This window comes from Trachypithecus francoisi, unplaced genomic scaffold, assembly GCF_009764315.1.
Source record: "Trachypithecus francoisi isolate TF-2019V2 unplaced genomic scaffold, Tfra_2.0 Lachesis_group11, whole genome shotgun sequence".
Taxonomy (NCBI): Eukaryota; Metazoa; Chordata; class Mammalia; order Primates; family Cercopithecidae; genus Trachypithecus; species Trachypithecus francoisi.
The window spans coordinates 91345600-91364368 of NW_022681456.1; the positions used below are offsets into that span (position 1 = coordinate 91345600).

The 18769-nt window shown below is 35.0% G+C and overlaps 1 protein-coding gene across 1 annotated transcript in view; it reads left to right on the plus strand.

Moving 5' to 3' along the window:
* ADAMTS20 (ADAM metallopeptidase with thrombospondin type 1 motif 20) overlaps positions 1-18769 on the plus strand; it is a 217504-nt gene that overhangs the window by 143694 nt on the left and 55041 nt on the right. The window lies entirely within an intron of this gene.

The window sequence follows — 18769 nt, forward strand, 5'->3', positions numbered from 1 at the left end:
TAGAGGTGTTTATAGTATTCTCTGATGGTAGTTTGTATTTCTGTGGGGTCGATGGTGATATCCCCTTTATCATTTTTTATTGGGTCTATTTGATTCCTCTCTCTTTTCTTCTTTATTAGTCTTGCTAGCAGTCTGTCAATTTTGTTGATCTTTTCAAAAAACCAACTCCTGGATTCACTGATTTTTTGGAGAGCTTTTTGTGTCTCTGTCTCCTTCAGTTTTGCTCTGATCTTAGTTATTTCTTGCCTTCTACTAGCTTTTGAATGTGTTTGCTCTTGCCTCTCTAGTTCTTTTAATTGTGATGTTAGAGTGTCAATTTTAGATCTTTCCTGCTTTCTCTTGTGGGCATTTAGTGCTATAAATTTCCCTCTACTCACTGCTTTAAATGTGTCCCAGAGATTCTGGTATGTTGTATCTTTGTTCTCATTGGTTTCAAAGAACATCTTTATTTCTGCTTTCATTTTGTTATGTACCCAGTAGTCATTCAGGAGCAGTTTATTCAGTTTCCATGTAGTTGAGCAGTTTTGACTGAGTTTCTTAGTCCTGAGTTCTAGTTTGATTACACTGTGGTCTGAGAGACAGTTTATTATAATTTCTGTTCTTTTACATTTGCTGAGGAGTGCTTTACTTCCAATTATGTGGTCAATTTTGGAATAAGTGTGATGTGGTGCTGAGAAGAATGTCTATTCTGTTGCTTTGGGTGGAGAGTTCTATAGATGTCTATTAGGTCCGCTTGGTGCAGAGATGAGTTCAATTCCTGGATATCCTTGTTAACTTTCTGTCTCGTTGATCTGTCTAATGTTGACAGTGGAGTGTTGAAGTCTCCCATTATTATTGTATGGGAGTCTAAGTCTCTTTGTAAGTCTCTAAGGACTTGCTTTATGAATCTGGGTGCTCCTGTATTGGGTGCATATATATTTAGGAGAGTTAGCTCTTCCTGTTGAATTGATCCCTTTACCATTATGTAATGGCCTTCTTTGTCTCTTTTGATCTTTGATGGTTTAAAGTCTGTTTTATCAGAGACTAGGATTGCAACCTCTGTGTTTTTTTATTCTCCATTTGCTTGGTAGATCTTCCTCCATCCCTTTATTTTGAGCCTATGTATGTCTCTGCATGTGAGATGGGTCTCCTGAATACAGCAGACTGATGGGTCTTGACTCTTTATCCAGTTTGCCAGTCTGTGTCTTTTAATTGGACCATTTAGTCCATTTACATTTAAGGTTAATATTGTTATGTGTGAACTTGATCCTGCTATTATGATATTAATTGGTTATTTTGCTCGTTATTTGATGCAGTTTCTTCCTAGCCTCGATGGTCTTTACATTTTGGCATGTTTTTGCAATGGCTGGTACCGGTTGTTCCTTTCCATGTTTAGGGCTTCCTTCAGGGTCTCTTGTAAGGCAGGCTGGTGGTGACAAAATCTCTAAGCATTTGCTTATCTGTAAAGGATTTTATTTTTCCTTCACTTATGAAACTTAGTTTGGCTGGATATGAAATTCTGGGTTTAAAATTCTTTCCTTTAAGAGCATTGAATATTGGCCCCCACTCTCTTCTGGCTTGTAGAGTTTCTGCCGAGAGATCTGCTGTTAGTCTGATGGGCTTCCCTTTGTGGGTAACCCGACCTTTCTCTCTGGCTGCCCTTAAGATTTTTTCCTTCATTTCAACTTTGGTGAATCTGGCAATTATGTGTCTTGGAGTTGCTCTTCTCGAGGTGTATCTTTGTGGCATTCTCTGTATTTCCTGAATGTGAATGTTGGCCTGCCCTACTAGGTTGGGGAAGTTCTCCTGGATGATATCCTGAAGAGTGTTTTCCAACTTGCTTCCATTTTCCCCCTCACTTTCAGGCACCCCAATCAGACGTAGATTTGGTCTTTCTACATCATCCCATACTTCTTGCAGGCTTTGTTCATTTCTTTTTCTTCTTTTTTCTTTTGGTTTCTCTTCTCGCTTCATTTCATTCATTTGATCCTCAATCGCTGATACTCTTTCTTCCAGTTGATCGAGTCGGTTACTGAAGCTTGTGCATTTGTCACGTATTTCTCGTGTCATGGTTTTCATCTGTGTCATTTCATTTATGACCTTCTCTGCATTAATTAGTCTAGCTGTCAATTCTTCCACTATTTTTTCAAGATTTTTAGTTTCTTTGCGCTGGGTATGTAATTCCTCCTTTAGCTCTGAGAAGTTTGATGGACTGAAGCCTTCTTCTCTCATTTTGTCAAAGTCATTCTCTGACCAGCTTTGATCCGTTGCTGGCGATGGGCTGCACTCCTTTACAGGGCGAGATGCGCTCTTATTTTTTGAATTTCCAGCTTTTCTGCCCTGCTTTTTCCCCATCTTTGTGGTTTTATCTGTCTCTGGTCTTTGTTGATGGTGACGTACTGATGGGGTTTTGGTATAGGTGTCCTTCCTGTTTGATAGTTTTCCTTCTGAGAGTCAGGACCCTCAGTTATAGGTCTGTTGGAGATTGCTTGAGGTCCACTCCAGACCCTGTTTGCCTGGGTATCAGCAGCAGACGTTGCAGAAGATAGAATATTGCTGAACAGCGAGTGTACCTGTCTGATTCTTCCTTTGGAAGCTTCCTCTCAGGGGTGTACTCCACCCTGTGAGGTGTGGGGTGTCAGACTGCCCCTAGTGGGGGATGTCTCCCTGTTAGGCTACTCAGGGGTCAGGGACTCACTTGAGCAGGCAGTCTGTCCATTCTCAGATCTCAACCTCCGTGTTGGGAGATCCACTGCTCCCTTCAAAGCTGTCAGAGTCGTTTGCGTCTGCACAGGCCTCTGCTGCTTCCCCTTTTGTTTTTTTAGCTGTGCCCTGTCCCCAGAGTTGGAGTCTACAGAGACAGGCAGGCTTCCTTGAGCTGCTGTGAGCTCCACCCAGTTCGAGCTTCCCAGCGGCTTTGTTTACCTACTTAAGCCTCAGCAATGGTGGGTGCCCCTCCCCCAGCCTCGCTGCTGCCTTGCGGATAGATCGCCGCAGACTGCTGTGTTAGCAATGAGGGAGGCTCCGTGGGCGTGGTACCCTCCCGGCCAGGTGTGGGATATATTCTCCTGGTGTGCCCGTTTTCTTAAAGCGCAGTATTGGGGTGGGAGTTACCCGATTCTCCAGGGGTATGTGTCTCAGTTCCCCTGGCTAGGAAAAGGGATTCCCTTCCCCCTTGCACTTCCCAGGTGAGGGAATGCCTCGCCCTGCTTCAGCTCTCGCTGGTCAGGCTGCAGCAGCTGCCCAGCACCGATTGTCCGGCACTCCCTAGTAAGATGACCCCAGTACCTCAGTTGAAAATGCAGAAATCACCGGTCTTCTGTGTTGCTCGCGCTGGGAGTTGGAGACTGGAGCTGTTCCTATTCGGCCATCTTGCTCCGCCCCCCAAGGAGGGTATTTTTTAAGGATAAAATGGAATAGGAAAAGTGGTTGTAATAAGGCCTGTTACATAAAGGCCCAATATATTTTGCTTATTGTTATCACTTATTCAGTAAGTATGTATTATTTTTTCTCAAGGAGTTAAATATCCAAATATGGTAGAACAGGCTAATTAATAATATATCAAACAATTTGAAACAAGTCTACTTGAGGAAGTTGTACTCTAGTATAAGAGAGGAATCAATTTGGACCGTTATTTTGTTCTTTAAAGTAAACTTTTATGGAAATAAGACATCCAGCAAAACTTCAAATCATAATGGTCCAGTTCAACGAATTTTCCAAAGTGAACACACTTATGTAGACAATGCTCAAATGGAGAGCATGAGCAGCCCCTTTTCTGACATCAAACATAATAGATTCATTTGCCTGCCTTTAAACTTTATACAAATGGAACTTAGAATATTTGTGAGAGTTAGAATATCATACTTGAGACTCATTTATGTTGCATGTAATTGTAGTTTCTCATTGCAATCTAGTACTGTGTCATATAAGCATATAACTTCTATGACTTTTATGTAACTGCTATGACTTCTATGAATAAATGAATTAATATGATTTGTATTAATATTTATCCTTCAGTTGACAAATATTTGGGATTGTTTTTAGTGTGGGACCTACAAACAATGCTGTGATGAACATTTCTCAGACATGTCTTTTGGTGAACATGTATGTCCGTCTCTTTTGGCTAGGTAGGCAGGAGTTGAATTGCAGGATCTTAGTGTATATAGTGTAAACTAGTTTAGTTTTAGTAAATACTATATGACAGTTTTCTAAAGTGGCTGTATGAGAATTCTGGTTGCCCCAAATCCTTGCCAACACTTGATATTATCAGACTTTTAAATTTTAGTAATTCTAGTGAGTATGTAGTGGTATTTCTTTGTGGTAGTAGCTTACATTTCTCTGATGGCTAAATTGTTTATACCCAGGGGATATCCTATTTTCTGAAGCACCTATGGAAGTCTTTTGTCCACTTTTCTGTTGGATTTTCTGCATTATCTTATTGATATATGGGAGTTATTTTTGGTTCTGGGTATAAGTACCTTGTTAAATATATGTATTGAAGGACATATCACCTCTTCATTTCAGTCTTTTATGGCCATCCAATCCCAGGAATAGCTACTGAGAAGTAGCAACAGTAAATGAATTTCTACTTCTTTGCATTAAGTAGATAGATGGGAGGTTCTGAGAGGATTAAAACGAACAAATATGGAGAGAAGAGCAAACTGTTCTGTTGAGAGAATGGATGGCTTGTGTGTATAGCAAAGATTTATTTTAAAATTATTTAAAAGGCAAACTTTTTAGGAGGGAAAACTTGCTACTTTACTCTGCCAGTTTAATTAAGATAAGAAAGATTAGTCTCCCTGCACTATTTCTCCTTTTAAAAAATGCTAAGTCCCTAATTTTTAATCTTCATGAATTTCTATTAAGTTTATTTATTCAGTAGACATTTACCTAGCAGTTACTACGTGTTAGATACTAACAGATGTGGAGGATAAAAATACGATTAGATCAGGACATAGGAGAGTTTGTATTACAGCACAATAAAAAATGTTAAAACGAAAGAATATACATATGGTTAGTTCTGCGCACACAATCATGTGAGTGCAGAGGTAAGTGTTTAGGAATGTGGTGGGATATGGGATGGGAAAGATTCTTCAAGGGCTGAAAAGGGAAGAAATGAATTTTCTTCTCCCTGAGTCAAGTTTCATTATTGTTAGCTTTTTCAGGTGTTTTGAATATCAGTTTGATATTTGGTAAAGTATTCTATCTCTGGAAGTTAGAACCCATTCAAAATCAGTAGAAACTTGCAATGAAATTAAATTTGCAGGAAAAAGAGTTTTATAAAATCAATTTGATATGCTTAATCATTAAGTTTAGATAATTGAAATACTTAAACATATGATTGTCAAATTATTTTGAGACAAATATTTCTTTTAAAGTGGTATTTATTAGTAAGAATTACTCTAAATTAAAATAGCTCTAAAATATGAATAACAACATACCTAAAATACCAAAGCAAGCAGTCAGATTTCTAGTTTGTTATAATCATTAAAATTGTCAGAAAAAGACTTGCCTGCAGTAGAACTATTTCTGTTTCTTTCCTATAACTTTTTTCAAGGTGTAAACACAGATTTAGGAAAGTTCATGTCTTTTATTATAGTAGATTTTGCCCATCATACACAAACCCTATAATATTTGATAGAAAAAAATCAGAAGACATTTTGTGTCACTGATGATTAATCATTCTGTTTGTGATGTCATTAAATATAATGTGATAATTAAAATGTGTGAATGATAAAGTATAAATGATAATGTGTAAACAATGTGACTATGTTCTCTTTAGGAGAAGGTAAGAAAAAAAGAATTTATACTGATACACTAATAAAAAAATTATTAATGGCTGGGCAAGGTGGCTCATGCCTGTAGTCCCAGCACTTTGGGAGGCTGAGGCGGGCAGATCACGAGGTGAGAAGATCGAGACCATCTTGGTCAACATGGTGAAACCCCGTCTAAAATACAAAATACAAAAAATACAAAAAATTAGTGGGGGTGGTGGCGCGCGCCTGTAGTCCCAGCTGCTTGGGAGGCTGAGGCAGGAGAATGGCTTGAACCTGGGAGGCGAAGCTTGCAGTGAGCTGAGATCGCTCCACTGAACTCCAGCCTGGGTGGCAGAGCCAGAAACTCCATCTCAAAAGAAAAAAAAAAGAAAGTTGTCTATTCTATCAACTAGAGAATGTTCGTTGTTCTATCTGAGGGCAACCTCTTTATTGTTTATTCGTGGGCCTTAGGAAAGTTTCACATCTAGAAATCGGGAAGATAATCAGACATAACATATCCCTCACTCCTGGACATTTCTTCTGTGGCAGGGAGCTGGCTCCCAGATAGTGGCTCAAATGGGATCCTGTCTCCTTGTCAGCGTTTCTCTTCTAAAATTGGCAAGGTGTCAATCAGTTGAAATCAGGAGAACTTTCTTGTCTCTGTTGATCCACAAGGTATCCCTTAGAGTCAGAACAAAACAACAGAAATCTTGAAAAAGAGATCTATTACGTGCAGCTTTCCTTTCAGGGTTATTTTTGTGGGACTAAAGATCATTCAACTCTGCGCCATTCAGATAAAGTAGATTGCATATTTAAAAGGTCTTTGCTGTACATATACATTTCAACTTTGTAAAACCGCACCCTTTAAATAAAAATGCTCAGGCGACTGAATTTTCTCTCTACTGAAGAGTAGCTGTAGAATAGTATATCAGATCTTAACGTTTCTGGAGCAAAAATGTTAGACAATTTGAAGCTTTGTAATGTAAAAAAGTATAAAAATAATTTGAGTAGAAATACAGAAAGCATATGTAAGCCTGATTATCTCTATATATACAAGCTTGTTCCTATGGCTTTTTTCTACATAGCATCGGTTCATTTTCTTATTCAGTAAACATTTATGGAACTGGTTTCTGCCCTTATTGAGTTTAGAATTCTCATTTATAATGTCATCATTTTATTCAAATTTCTAGTGCGTTAATAAGGTATTCCATGTATTCATATATAGTAAAGTAGGCGATTTAATATTATGGTATACACTGAGGAGGTACCTTAAGAGATTTCTTTGTATTTTATTAAATGCTCTCTCTAAAGTTTTCTGTGTCACTCTGAAGCTCTGAAAATTTTACATAGTTATTTTTAAAGTCAAAATATGGAGAAAACTGTGATGAATAGTTGCTTATTCTTACAGATTGGAGAAATGTTTTTTATTTTTATTTATTTTTCATGCTTAGAAGAATTCTATAAAGGTTTTTAAAAGAGACGTTACTTGGAAAGATGTTTAGCTTATGGTATTAAAAAGCAGATGCTGGGCTGGGCGTGGTGGCACATGCCTGTAATACCAGCACTTTGGGAGGCTGAGGTGGGTGGATCACCTGAGGTCAGAAATTCAAGACCAGCCTGGTCAACACGGTGAAACCCCATCTCTACTAAATATACAAAAATTACCCAGGCATGGTGGCAGGTGCCTGTAATCCCAGCTACTTTGGAGGCTGAGGCAGGAGACTTGCTTGAACCGGGGAGGCACAGGTTGCAGTGAGCCAAGATCGTGCCATTGCACTCCAGCCTGGGCAACAGGAGCAAAACTTCGTCTGGAAAAAAAAAAAAAAAGGGAAACAAAAAACAGATGCTTTTTGAAAACCGATTTTATCAGAAGCTAAAATTTAAAAGTCTGGGGAAAACTTAAAGGTTTTATTTAGACACCTGATGTCATAGTAAAAGAGGCAATATAAAACTTTGACACTGATTTGATAATTTTGAAGACTAAACGATGGCAGAATCCCTTTCTGTCAAAGGATGCCCCATAATTCAGGTAGAATTTGCATTTTTCTCATTTGAGTAAACAACAATAATGCAATATGTTTTCATTTGTCCATAAATAATGCATATATCTAAAGAGTTAAATTATTGTGATTCTTGAAATATTTTTAAGATATAATTTTTCCTCTCTTTTTATCATATCTTTAAAATTGGGAAAGACTTCCAGTTTTCTCTTTCTTATCCCTTCTTATCTACACAAAGCATAAATTCTTTGAAGACAATTTTCAATTGAAGTGCATAAAGCTTCAGTTGTGTCCTAGTGAAACTTCCTAAAGTTGGAGGCCATACATAATACAATATAGCCCATTTCTTCTTAGGAAAACTAAACAGACATGTGCTTCCAATTCTCATTCTGCACCCTGAAGTAAGTAAGAATCAATCAAATTCCTCCCCTATAGGGCAAATATTTGAAGACAATTGTTTCTCTCTGCCTTCTGTTTTCCAGAAATCCAAGTCTTTCCTCCCCTAGAAGTAATCTCTAATCCTTTCATCTGTGTCTTTTGATATTTACCCTCCATATTGCCAAATAATAGGCTTATTCAGCTGTTTATGGATATATCCAAACAAATTTACCTGTTGACTCCCTTTTATAGAGGTTGAGAATTCCAAATTAATTCCAAATCAATTTTGATTAAGTCAGCAGTGCTGCTGTGTCAGTGTGGAGCCAAGTAGTGTACTGTCCTTTCTTACACAACTCTTAATTTTTCCAGCGGTGGATTGCCTTATTTTAAATTTTGCTTACTTTTGTTATGTTTTAATCACTGTTTTTTTTTTTCTTCAAGGGCTTGAACAGGTATGTAAAATATCTATAAACGGTTTTTCTAAACGCTCAGATATTTCCTGTATTTTGGACTCCTTCCAGAGACCCCTCCACCCTCAATCTGCCTCCTCTGATCTGGCACAGATGACCTTAACCCTGCTTTACCAGTCTCTCATCCTGTGAAGTGTTTTCACTGGTCTTTGGTTTTGATAACTTTTTCTTACATCACATATATTTCTCTTTTTTTGGTTTACCCTCTCATACTAAAACACTTCTTCCTGCCAGTACCTTCCTTAAAAATGAAAAAAATGAGAGGTACAATTTTCCTTCTGTGCAAACCTGGAACTCTCTTTAGTCAATCCTTATATTGGAATAATTGACTACCTATAAAATTCTAGCTTGAAAATAATTTCCCTCAAAAATTTTAAAGCATTGCTTATTTTACTTTAGCATTCTGAGCTATTATTGCGAAGTCCGAATGCATTCTGATTCCTTCCCTGTTGTTATGTGCCCTTGTTTCCATGCCTGTTCCACTGAAGCTTTTGGTATTTCCTTTCTGTTTATCCCTGTCATTCTTACAGTTTCTGGTGAAGTGACTTAGTGTTTACGAATGTGCTTAAAATTTAGTTTGCTAGACGTTCTTTCTGTAAGCGCTTTCATTAAAAAGATTTGTATTGGGAAAATTGGTTGTATTACACTTTGATAATTGCTATGCAACCTTTTTTTTAACTCTTTATGGTTGAATATTGGGATTCTTGGATTGGTCTTCTAATTTTCTTGTTTTTATCTTCCTATTTCTACTTCTGTCTTTTGATTTTACTTGATGGGAAACTTTATCAATATTTAAACTTTATATTGAATTCTTTATTTTAGTTATATTTTTTAATTATCAAAAGGTTTGTCTGCATTCTTATTGTTTTAGTGTCATAGTATTCAAATTTTGTTTTGTCCATATAGGATCTACATTTCTGTCATAGCTACAGTATATTTTTTGGGGGGGATAGTTTATCTTTATTGTCTTTTGATAAAGACACACTCAGGATTTGAGAAAGGAAGTAAAAAAAGGGAATAGAGGTTTAGTATGCTTTTAGATTATTGTGTCAAGAACTATTTCAGGTTTATTCATACATTATCTAATTTAATCTCACAACCACCTTGAGATGTAGGTGTTATTATTATCATAGCTTCTGACAACTGAGATTCAATTGTAGGCCTCTGACATCAAATCTCATCTACTACTAGATTATTATTCCATCTGCTACTCTCCACTAGTGAAAATGATGAAACCCCGACTTAAATATTGATACAAATAATTTTGTGTGATTAAAGGCAAAATCTTAGAAATTAACTTAAATTCATTGAAATATGGAATTAATCTCTAAAACATTCTCCCTCAACTTTTTTACATATGGAAAACAGACATTAATATGTGCAGTGGGTGTGGTCTTTTAATCTCAACTCTGACTTTTCTCTTTTCAAAGCATGCATAGAACTCATTTATTTCTCATGTCAGAGTACTCTGTGCATATTCCTTTTTAGGCCTTTATAACCCTACTTAAAAGCAAACTTATTGGCTTTATGGCTGTTAACTCCCACAGCTAGCACATAAAACATTTATGGAAACTTAAAATGGTAAATCCTGCTATTTTGTTGGCACTCGATTTTAAGAATTTGTAAATGTTACCATAGTAAGTAATGCCTTAAAAGACAATATATTTTTTAAAAGGTATGCTTTAGATATTTTTCTGATCTCTTTATCTTTTTATGGTCTACTCACACTGAATAGTTTTCTACATTTGTCAGTCCAGGAAGGCAGACGGTCATGCTTCTGGATGTAGGCTCCCAGGGGTAAGATGGGAGTGGAGTTTTTATAATGGAATTGGCGCACATTCTTGCAAAAGCAGTGTTTCAGTTGATTTGTGTAAAAACATTAAGAAAAAGTGAATTCGCAATAATGGCCCCAAAGAAATTGTTAAAAATAGACAAGACTTGCATTATTCTCATATTAACCATACCATTTTTCTCCATGTCACCCTATACTTGTAAAGGTTCATGTTACTGGATGAGTCAATAAAAACTCCAAACAGCAACTCTTTAGGTGAGTTCCACTTGCTAAACAGATTTTATAGAGGAGTCCAAAATGTTCATTTCCCCTTTGTAGTACACACAAACAATATTATTAGAAAGTTAAAAGTATAAATTACAAGCTTTAAATGAATGGCAGTTTTTCTTGAGTATTTTTGCTACAAATAGTGCTCACATCTTGAGTTAGACTTACATTTACTCTTGCTTCTACCAAAATAAACTCAAGTTCAAGAACTAATGTTTGTAGGTTTGAAATGATTCTTTATCAAAACTTACTATTGAAGAAAATTAATCCAATCAATTGAGTCCTTTAATTCCCACTCACTAGGATGATTTCTTGTTCTGATTTTCCAATAGTTATTTGTGGAAAATAATATTATAAAATGAGATAAGTGAATATTTCTGTACAAGATACTTGCATAAGTTACTGCAGCTTTCCCTCAAGTTTTATATTTGAAAGTGAAAATAATCACAAAACTTTTCCAAAATTATAATATAGAAAATATTAATAATTATAGTAAATTATCTTTATTACTTCCAATTGAGTTAGATGAATTTCATGTAAGTTCTCTCATAGTGCATGGATTAGCCAAGAACTGTAAATTCATTATGAGTGTATGTACATATATATATGCTCAAAATAATATAAAATTACATATGATTATTACAATGATATTAATTTAATGAAATTCTGCTGGATATATTTGTTGTAAATCATTTGTTTTTTTCCTTTGAGAGTCAAATATATTTGCAAATTAATCTGATTTTTAAATTTTTAAAAGTCTGGAGCTACAAATTTTAAATATGATTAGATGCAATGCAATGGAGTGAAATATTTCAGTGATAAATATTTTTAAAACCAAATGCTGTCTTGGCTTATTAGAGCTGAATAGTCAAAGAACGCCTGTAACAAGTTAAAAAGGACATTTTCAAACTCCATTAAACTTTAAAACTATAAGCATAATCTTTCAGGAAGCACTATGAATGGGGTCCCTGTTGATGGATTTAGTGTCTTACTCCCTAGAGCACATGTGCATTGAATTAAAGGAACAGTAGCAGTACTATTTTAGAGTTGACACTCTACTCTTAATATGCATATTTTGTCAATTTGTTTTGTTTTAAGCAGAAATACATCCTACTACTCTATTATAGCTACTTTAATGTTTTACTTTGCTGCTAACTGAGACACTCAATTTAAAAAAGGTTTCTTCATTCTAGGGAATTCCCTTAATTACAAAGTAGTTGTATGAACTCTTATCTAAGATTTTCCTATAGTGGGCTTTTCTCTTGGATCTACAAGTATCATTGGCTTCTGGATTTAGATATAGCCTCCTTGTTTTATTTAAAGAATGCTATTATAGGCTTCTAAAAAAAATGAAAGACATATACATGGATGCATACACATGATAGTGTTTTATTTCTCAAAATATCTAATTTGTGGTCTGTTTAGACATGAAATTCTATCATTTCCTGATTTACTATGTTGTTTCATACATTCATCTTTTATTTCATAATAGTGTTCTAAAGACATTTAATATAATCAAACATCATTTAAAAAATTCTTTAGCAAAAATAGCTATAATGTGTTTTTTACTAAAATATTTTAATTTAACTTTGCTGAAGATGCATAAAATATTTTAATTTTGAAAATAGATAAAAACAGGACAAATAATACATATTCTAATGTTGAAAAGTTCATCGATACATTTGGAATTGCCAAAGACTAAGGAAAACACAACTAATCATCTCAAATTGTTCCAAGAGAGACACTCCAACATCTGATTATCTTTAGCTATTATAATATGTGGATGTTTAAATAAAAACCACTCTATTTTATGTATTGTATGATATATCTTATGAAGTTGCACCTATCTTGATGGAAATGATTTCTGGTTTGTAATGAGAAAGTGGACTTGAATTTGTAATGTATAATATGTGAGTTTCCTTAAGTTTACCTTTACCTAAACAAAAAGGTTGCATGAACCCTCAGCATGCTTTATTTGGTTGTCTGCAGAAATTAGCTAATACCTGGCATAAAAATGAGCAATAGGATAGACATGATACCCAGCCATATGGTTATAAGCGCTTACACTTTCAACAATGACTTACGCACCTTGCTGTCAGAAAACAGACAAAGAAAAGTGGCATATCTAGTAATAAAGTAAAAATTTGTTTTTATCTGATCATTTGATGACTTCTTAAGGATTGTGTTTTAAAAAAAATCAGAAAATTTCAAAAGTCAAAGTGAATTTGAATAATGCCACCTCATTTATTTTTATTCAGTTTTGTCTTTTCTTATTGTCATTTTTTGTTTAATAACAACAATAGAGGACTAAAATAAAATGGTTGAGGGAGAAAAATGATAATTATGAAGTTTACGTCTAGTTAGGTTATTTACGGTAGCTTAAAAAATTAAGTGCCATAATTTTTAACCATCCCTAAAATGGTTTTTGAAAAAGTATATGAAATGTTTACAATTATATTATCAAATTTTGGAATGTTTAATTGAATTTATTTATTATTATTTTAATTTTTATTAGAGAAGAGATCTCGCTCTATTGCCTGGGCTGCAGTGCAGTGGGGTGATCCTGGCTCACTGCAACCTCCATCCCCTGGGCTCCAAGGATCATCATACCTCAGTCTCCCAAGTAGCTGGGACCACAGATGTGCATCACCATCACCATGCATGGCTAATTTTTCTTTTGTAGAGATGAAGTCTCATTTTGTTACCAGGCTGGTCTCAAACTCCTGGGTTCGAGCAATCCTCTGGCCTCAGCCTCCCAAAGTGCTGGGATTACAGGCATGAGCCACCTCACCTGGCCTCTATTTAATTTAAAATGTTTTTCTTATCAGCAAATGTGGAGACATGTTTAAGGAGCAGTAGTTTAGCTGTTGTAAGATACTTCTAGCTCTTACTGATTGACCTGGAATAACTAAACAATCTCTGCTTCAGCAACAGAGTCATTGTCAAATTCACTCATTGAAAGTTTTTTCAGCTGGCAATAATTGAGGCAATGTACAGATTTAGAAAATTTTAAATTATAACACAATAATTTATATGAAGGAAACATGTATGAAGGTAAACTAGGTTTTCTTTGAAGTCTCTCTCAGTAATCAACTTTATCTTAATACTCACTAAAATATTTAGCATAAAACTTACAGTTGATGTCAAAGCCTTTTTCTAATATTGTGTTTCAAAGACTAATTTTTAGCATATTAAGTATTAGTTTTGATACTCTTTTAGAAGTTTAACCAAAGTTTAGATGATTAACATAAAAACAAATATATATATACCTTCATCCATAGATGAAGCTATGCAGTAGCAAATGAAATGGATATTTGCTACTTTTCTAGCCAAGCTTAATTAAAAAATCCAATGGATAAATAATGCTTACTCTTAATTTTAATTTCAATTGATTTTTTTTTTTTTTTGAAGCGGAGTCTCGCTCTGTCGCCCGGACTGGAGTGCAGTGGCCAGATCTCAGCTCACTGCAAGCTCCGCCTCCCGGGTTTACGCCATTCTCCTGCCTCAGCCTCCCGAGTAGCTGGGACTACAGGCGCCCGCCACCTCGCCCGGCTAGTTTTTGTATTTTTAGTAGAGACGGGGTTTCACTGTGTTAGCCAAGATGGTCTCGATCTCCTGACCTCGTGATCCGCCCGTCTCGGCCTCCCAAAGTGCTGGGATTACAGGCTTGAGCCACCGCGCCCGACCTCAATTGATTTTTTATACACAAAACTTCAGGTCTTTTTTTCAAATAGCCAACTAAGGATTTTTGTAGCTAAAATTGAGGATGATCATTACTATGTAAAATAACTATTACATTGGAAATGTACCATCTAAATCAGTTCATGCGGTGCCAGAGGAGTATCTACTATTTCAGATAAACATTGGTCAGTAAATTGATGCAAGATCCTATGGCTCGTGCTGCATTGGTATTATTTCCTCCTTGTAAAAGAAAGGTAGAATGATTCGTGACACACTAAATTAAAAACGAGTGATTCTGGGTGCTATTTGTGTGTGCGTATGCGTGTGCGCATGTGTGCGTGCGTGTGTGTGTTTCCCTACAATATGTCTGTTCTCAGCAGATTTTATAGTCTGGAAAGGGAAAGAGACATAGAACAGACAATTACAGGTGTACTGAGTATAGCAAAGAAGAAAGGGTGCTAAAAAAAAGTCTGTAAGAACCCTACCTAATCTTGTCTAAATTGGATATCAGACATCCTCCATCAGAGAAGGGAGTTTTGAGAAGGAAATGAGATTTAAACTCACCATTGAAAAGTACGTAGGGATGAAATGGGTGAACGTGTTGGAGTGGGAGAAAATGATATGATGCATGTGCAATGATATGATAACTTGAGCTGGGAATGAACAGAGTATTTTCCAGGAAACAACATTCATAGGTCAACTCTCCATCTCTTCTCTATCTGTCTCATCTTCACTATTCCATTTGCTTTATGGGAGACATTTTCAATCTTGTCCTGAATCTAATCAATGTGATGTTCTGCACTACTCTTTTAGTTCTTTATTTATTTTATTTTATTTTATTTTGCATTTTGCTATAGCATTACAGTTGTCTTCAGAGTTTTCTTAGTTTGGCTATTTCTCTCTTTAAAAAAAATGACTTTCATCTTACCTTTACCCAGAGATGTATATGAAATAAGTATTATTTTACCAATATTACATATGAAAAATGAAGGTCTAGTGAGGTTAAATAACTTACTTATAGTTATCCAGCTTGTAAAATCTATAAAGAGCACAGTTTATGCATGACTACTGTAACAGTTACTTTTCAGGGATATATAATTACTAGTTAGGGTACATATTAATTCTAACCAGTACCTGTGTGTTTCCCCGTACTGTCAGAAAGGATACAATATAATAGTTTAGGGAAGCCTAAAAAAACAAGACTTCATCCTAGAACTAAAGCTAAATGAATTTTATTTCCTTATTTTATTTTGTTTTACAATTTAAGTTTCCAGAATTAATCGACAAGACTCCCACAAATTAAGTCAATACACTCATTCTTCTGTAGTATCCTATATATAAACAAAAAAATCCACACCTAAAAATGAGAAGTAATCTTATTCTATAATTATGTACAGCTTTTCTCTAAAAATAAAAATATACTTGTTCCAAAGTTATCATGTTAGAGGGGACTACATTTTCAGCACTTGAAAAATTTGCATTTTTTCAGATTCCCTGTTTTATCTTAGACATCTGTCTTCACCTAATTTATAAGAATTATCAGTTTGGGGCACTTGTATGTTTATTTAGTATCACTACTTCTGAAATGGGTTGTGTTGTATCTACTGTTCCATAGTAGTCGTTGGGAAAAAAAAAAAAAATCTCAGCAAGAGTTTAAGACTAATTAAGGGAACTAGGGCTGATTGTCAAGAAAAATTCTTTTGATGAGAATGCTAGAAATGAATTACACAGCATTAAATAAAACCTCAGAAGACTATGATGGTATCAGGGTTATAAAACAGAGGGAAAAAAACAACAGATTGCTGGGATACCAGAAGAAAACACTGCATCTTTGAATACTCCTACCAAATGGGCTATTTTGTGGAATCCTTACAACTCAGAATGTATTGTAGATTGAAAGGAAGGTATCACTAGTTGTTTACTCTGTGGATGCCTCATTCCAACTAAAACATAACTCTTTGCATAACATGTCCTGTTTTACTTTAGAGAAATCCCCAGATGGAATTTCATCAAATATGATAAAATGCTGGGCTTATTCCTCTTTAAATCTCTAGGATAGAATCTGTACTTACCCTCTTCAGATCTTGGAGAAAAAGAGCTTTACTTAAGTATATCTAAAGCACAATTCATTTTGTAATTCTTTGATTTTGTATTTTTTTCTATCATTCCTAGAAGACTTTTGGTTTTTTAACCAATGAATATATTTCATGGAATTTAAAATTTTTAAGTAAATTATTTTAGAGTTTAATAAAAGCAAATTAAAAATTGCTTATACCATTAATCAACGTCCATCAGCTGATAGTTATTACACATGCCACTTTGTATGTGATATGGGTGATCTAAAAGGGCTTGACCTCCAGGAAGCTGGGTAGATGAAGCATGTGACTAAAGTTGAAAATGTAGAAAATGATGAAGTGCTAAAAACAGGGTAGGACTCAGAACAGTTCAGGGAAGTGAAAGATTGATGTGTATTTACTCTAGACATGGGATTGAATTAGGGCTTTAAGGATAATTATTAGAGGAAGTGATTAGTCTAGGTAAAGGAAATAATGAGTTAGGCCCCGTGTTTCAGCGAATATGTCACATTAAAGAGAAAGCAATTATGCTTAAAGGGAGCAAAGGTTTGCACGGCGAAAAGCAGCAAAATATAAAGTTGGGAAGGCATGTTGACTAAAATTTGGTAGATCAAGAAAGCAAGGAGTATAAGTTTGACTTGCTGTTAAGACAATAAGAGAGCCATTGTCAGCTCTTGAGCAAAAAAAGCATAAAAATGTGCTTATAAATTATAAAATAGAAAGATTGATAAAAATAGATTTATGTTGATTAGAATAACAAAGAAGAGAGAGAAGCAGAGATGACCTAAAGTTATAGAGTAGAAGACTATTCAGTTTCTTGAAAAATAATTCTTAACTTTGGCAGTGTACTACATGTGTGAGTTTACATTCCACTCATAGATAATGCTTATAAAGGAAATGTATTGCTGAATTCTTAATTAGAATTTGGAATTTAACTTGTCCCCTCTTATGTTACATAACTTTGTAAGTGAATTGCCAATTCTTATCAGAAATATCAACAAGTTACTGTATATTTGCTGGCTGATTCTTGGATTCTTGGCATTGTTAAAAGACCTCTGGGAATTTTACAAAACAGACACACCTGGACAATGTCTAGATAAGTCATATCAAACATAGATATAAGACCATTCACCTTTGTCCGTCAACAAACTTACCTAACTTACCTCTCCTTCAAGAATGAATTTAAATATTACCTTCTCTTTGAGCACTTACAAATATCCTAGAAAGAAATGGCCACATTTCATGAATTTTTAAATTCCATCACATTTTTTATTGTATCCTTTTAATGGTATTTAGTGTCGTGTAGTGTTTTTGTTTTTCTGATCTTCACTGAGTGCAATATTAAGACCTACACTGGTATAATTCACTTCATAGATGATGTGTATCATTTAGATTATAAGCACTTTGAGGATACATCAAGAGCAAAAGCAAGAGATGCTGTTTAATGAATCTTTGCGTGACTATTCGCAATAATTATTACCTTTTAATAAAGTGACTAGCAGAGGGGGTAATCAATGTTTCCTTTGTTCAAAAGGTCACAGTTTAAAAGTATTATTTTGGGGAAAATTATTCTTCCATGTGTGAACATATACATACTCAAAGTAGTCAGCACACTCCCTAGTATATATTTGACACTCAATAATATTTGATTTTTTTTAGTATATAATAGGTTATACTCTGAAAAGTAAACAATGAAGAAAAGAAAGAGGCAAGGAAAGTGCCCAAGATACGTGGTCAGGAACGATAAAGCATATAGGTAGGTCTAGATCAATAGGAGGAAAGAATGTATCTTAAGACAACATACGAAGATCCACCATTAGAGATTTTCACAGAACCAAGTGTGTTCTAAGTGGCATGGAATGACTGTAAGTATTAATGAGGTGGAGGACAGGTAGAGAACATCTAAGATATGATAATAGTTCTTAATAATCAATGCATTATTGCAACATATTGCTGCTAATATAAAAAGGTAAATTATCTCCAGACTGTTCATTTTTTAAAAGTTTAAACTCTTTGAGTATCAAATAGTCCGTATAGTCTAATATTCTAGGAATTCACAATATGCATAAAATGCATAATGTAGTTTCTAAATGAAACCATATGCCAACTGTTGGAATGAGAAAGGTTGTCTGGACTCCATGACTTCTTTGCTTAGCTTTCCCCTGGTACATATACCATGCTAAAATTGTCAATATCTTCTCTGAGACTATATGAAGGAAAATGGTAGAAGAGGAAGCTAAATGTTTACTGAGGATTTACCAAGTGTAATAGGGTCTGGGTTAGACATTTCATATTCTTTATCTCATGTTAATCTTCATAGCAAGTTTGTAAGGTTGATGTTACTACTCATGTTTTATAAATGAAAAATAAA